Raw genomic sequence first — 4,507 nt, 5'->3', positions numbered from 1 at the left:
GGACAACACAGCTAGGTGACTGGTGAGCGATCGAAAAAATCCGCCTTGTCCGGGTATCGAACCCGGGACCTCTCCATTACAAGTGGAGCGCTCTAACATCTGAGCTAACCAGGGGTTACACGTCAGTAGAACAAACGGGTTTTTATCAGCTGCCACCAGTCTAACACCAACGAGGGTGAAGCTTGCGATTTAAGGTTGTAATTATAATGCAATTAAATGCAAAGGTGCAAGCGAGCTAGACAACAATGACGAAAATAATCTCTGGAGAAGGGGAACAAGGGGGACAACACAGCTAGGTGACTGGTGAGCGACCGAAAAAATCCGCCTTGTCCGGGTATGGAACCCGGGACCTCTCCATTACAAGTGGAGCGCTCTACCCACTGAGCTAACCAGGGGTTAGACGTCAGTAGAACAAACGGGTTTTTATCAGCTGCCACCAGTCTAACACCAACGAGGGTGAAGCTTGCGATTTAAGGTTGTAATTATAATGCAATTAAATGGAAAGGTGCAAGCGAGCTAGACAACAATGACGAAAATAATCTCTGGAGAAGGGGAACAAGGGGGACAACACAGCTAGGTGACTGGTGAGCGATCGAAAAAATCCGCCTGGTCCGGGTATCGAACCCGGGACCTCTCCATTACAAGTGGAGCGCTCTAACATCTGAGCAAACCAGGGGTTGCACGTCAGTAGAACAAACGGGTTTTTATCAGCTGCCACCAGTCTAACACCAACGAGGGTGAAGCTTGCGATTTAAGGTTGTAATTATAATGCAATTAAATGCAAAGGTGCAAGCGAGCTAGACAACAATGACGAAAATAATCTCTGGAGAAGGGGAACAAGGGGGACAACACAGCTAGGTGACTGGTGAGCGACCGAAAAAATCCGCCTTGTCCGGGTATCGAACCCGGGACCTCTCCATTACAAGTGGAGCGCTCTACCCCCTGAGCTAACCAGGGGTTAGACGTCAGTAGAGCAAACGGGTTTTTATCAGCTGCCACCAGTCTAACACCAACGAGGGTGAAGCTTGCGATTTAAGGTTGTAATTATAATGCAATTAAATGCAAAGGTGCAAGCGAGCTAGACAACAATGACGAAAATAATCTCTGGAGAAGGGGAACAAGGGGGACAACACAGCTAGGTGACTGGTGAGCGATGGAAAAAATCCGCCTGGTCCGGGTATCGAACCCGGGACCTCTCCATTACAAGTGGAGCGCTCTAACATCTGAGCAAACCAGGGGTTGCACGTCAGTAGAACAAACGGGTTTTTATCAGCTGCCACCAGTCTAACACCAACGAGGGTGAAGCTTGCGATTTAACGTTGTAATTATAATGCAATTAAATGCAAAGGTGCAAGCGAGCTAGACAACAATGACGAAAATAATCTCTGGAGAAGGGGAACAAGGGGGACAACACAGCTAGGTGACTGGTGAGCGATCGAAAAAATCCGCCTTGTCCGGGTATCGAACCCGGGACCTCTCCATTACAAGTGGAGCGCTCTAACATCTGAGCTAACCAGGGGTTACACGTCAGTAGAACAAACTGGTTTTTATCAGCTGCCACCAGTCTAACACCAACGAGGGTGAAGCTTGCGATTTAAGGTTGTAATTATAATGCAATTAAATGCAAAGGTGCAAGCGAGCTAGACAACAATGACGAAAATAATCTCTGGAGAAGGGGAACAAGGGGGACAACACAGCTAGGTGACTGGTGAGCGACCGAAAAAATCCGCCTTGTCCGGGTATGGAACCCGGGACCTCTCCATTACAAGTGGAGCGCTCTACCCACTGAGCTAACCAGGGGTTAGACGTCAGTAGAACAAACGGGTTTTTATCAGCTGCCACCAGTCTAACACCAACGAGGGTGAAGCTTGCGATTTAAGGTTGTAATTATAATGCAATTAAATGCAAAGGTGCAAGCGAGCTAGACAACAATGACGAAAATAATCTCTGGAGAAGGGGAACAAGGGGGACAACACAGCTAGGTGACTGGTGAGCGACCGAAAAAATCCGCCTTGTCCGGGTATCGAACCCGGGACCTCTCCATTACAAGTGGAGCGCTCTACCCACTGAGCTAACCAGGGGTTAGACGTGAGTAGAGCAAACGGGTTTTTATCAGCTGCCACCAGTCTAACACCAACGAGGGTGAAGCTTGCGATTTAAGGTTGTAATTATAATGCAAGTAAATGCAAAGGTGCAAGCGAGCTGGACAACAATGACGAAAATAATCCCTGCAGAAGGGGAACAAGGGGGACAAAGGACAAACATATATCTCCAAACACAGCTAGGTGACTGGTGAGCGACCGAAAAAATCCGCCTGGTCCTGGTATCGAACCCAGGACCTCTCCATTACAAGTGGAGCGCTCTAACATCCGAGCTAACCAGGGGTTAGACGTCAGTAGTGCAAACGGGTTTTTATCAGCTGCCACCAGTCTAACACCAACGAGGGTAAAGCTTGCGATTTAAGGTTGTAATTATAGTGCAAATAAATGCAAAGGTGCAAGCGAGCTGGACAAGAATGACGAAAATAATCCCTGGAGAAGGGGAACAAGGGGGACAACACAGCTAGGTGACTGGTGAGCGACCGAAAAAATCCGCCTGGTCCTGGTATTGAACCCGGGACCTCTCCATTACAAGTGGAGCGCTCTACCAACTGAGCTAACCAGGGGTTAGACGTCAGTAGAGCAAACGGGTTTTATCAGCTTCACCCTCGTTGGTGTTAGACTGGTGGCAGCTGATAAAATCCCGTTTGCTCTACTGACGTCTAACCCCTGGTTAGCTCAGTTGGTAGAGCGCTCCACTTGTAATGGAGAGGTCCCGGGTTCGACACCCGGACCAGGCGGATTTTTTCGGTCGCTCACCAGTCACCTAGCTGTGTTTGGAGATTTATGTTTGTCCTTTGTCCCCCTTGTTCCCCTTCTCCAGGGATTATTTTCGTCAGTATTTTATACATTAAAATTCAAATGCACATTTAACATTGATATAAAACGCAGTGGGAAATATAGAGCCTACACCTACACACAAATTCAGTTTCCCTTACTAATTTAGCGGGAAAATTGATGTCACCTGTCCTAAGCACCAATTCAAGTTTCCCGCTAAATTTAGCGGGGGAAACTGACCGCACGTGACATGTCATGTGGGTTATAAAACAACTGAATTCTCCCGCCAAATTTAGCGGAGAAATATACGCCACGGGACGCACCCTTCCTCTATCACTTCCTCTACACATCCCTCCACCGTCAAGGGTGTCCTTCCAACTGCCTGTCCTCTTTCCCCGTACATCCCTCTCCCTCTTGTGTCTTTCGTCCTTTAAAAACCTACCTCGCCCTCCCTCCCACTTCGCTCCCCTTCACCTTCCCCTCTCTCTCTCTCTTATTTGACAAAAATATCCTTCCTTCTCCTCTTACTCCCTCTCCTTCTTTCCCCTCAAAGGTCACGTGACACACGAAATCAACTTTCCCTCTAAATTTAGCGGGAAAATATACGTCACCTGACACACCGATACCCTATCCCCGTTTTTCTCTCCTCCCTTCCCTCTTCTTACCTGCCCCAATATCTATCTACTTCTCCTATGGTGCCCTCTCCCCCTCTCCGTCTCCTTCCCTCGGACTCCCTCCCTCGTCTCTCTTCCACCTTCCTTTTTCCTTCGCTCTTGTTGCTCCCCATCCTCACCACCATACAGTGTCCTTCCTTGGGAGTCTCTAGTGGAAGTTGATTTAGTGCATATGCGTTTTGGTTGTCGAACCAAGGCTTATACTCGATCTCGTTGCTATAGGCTCCCAGCAGCAAAGACTAGAGCTGTATCCGAGCCGCAGCCATGACTGGTATTGGGCGCTCCTCACAAAAGAGTCCAACCAGAGGCGTGGGACCTGTTACGAAAATAAACGATCGACCAAGGAGAGAATCGCGAAACCTAGAAACTCCGAACGCCAATAGCTCACGCGCGAGTTGAATGTAGTTTCTCTCGGCCTTCGACAGTCTTCGGGATCGGAATACAATTGGCTTGTCGATATTTCTAACGCTATGCGAGAGCACCGCTCTGATTCCGTACGGCGGTGCGTCGCGCTCCAGGCGCAACTGCTTAGTCGGGTCGAAGTAAGTGAGCCTCTTTGATTGTTGCAGTGCTTGCTCAGAATTCTGGAACGCATCTTGCTGCTCCGGATCCCAGGTCAAATAGCAATCCCTGGCTAGAAGATTTTAAAGTGGAGCGAGCAATGCAGCTATGTCGGGGAGAAATTTACTATAAGTATGTGAGAAAACCTATTACGAACATAGTTCGCTTACGTTCTTGGGACTTGGAGCCCTAATCACAGCATCCAAGTTTTTCTAAAAAAACTGCAGTCCGTCGCTGCTGATCTTGTACCCCAAGCGACAGATATCCTGCATCCGGAAGGTACACTTGTCCTTTCTTAGCCTGAAGCCATTTCCTTAGAAGCCCAGCAGAACCACCTTGAGGTTCTTTCGCCATCTTTCTTATTTTCTGCCACCAGGACGTCATTGAAATATGGTT

The sequence above is a fragment of the Ixodes scapularis genome, unplaced genomic scaffold, assembly GCF_016920785.2.
Source record: "Ixodes scapularis isolate PalLabHiFi unplaced genomic scaffold, ASM1692078v2 PGA_scaffold0__279_contigs__length_252992795, whole genome shotgun sequence".
NCBI classification, from domain to species: Eukaryota; Metazoa; Arthropoda; class Arachnida; order Ixodida; family Ixodidae; genus Ixodes; species Ixodes scapularis.
The sequence above is the reverse complement of the archived record's forward strand: the minus strand, read 5'-3'. Positions refer to the sequence as shown.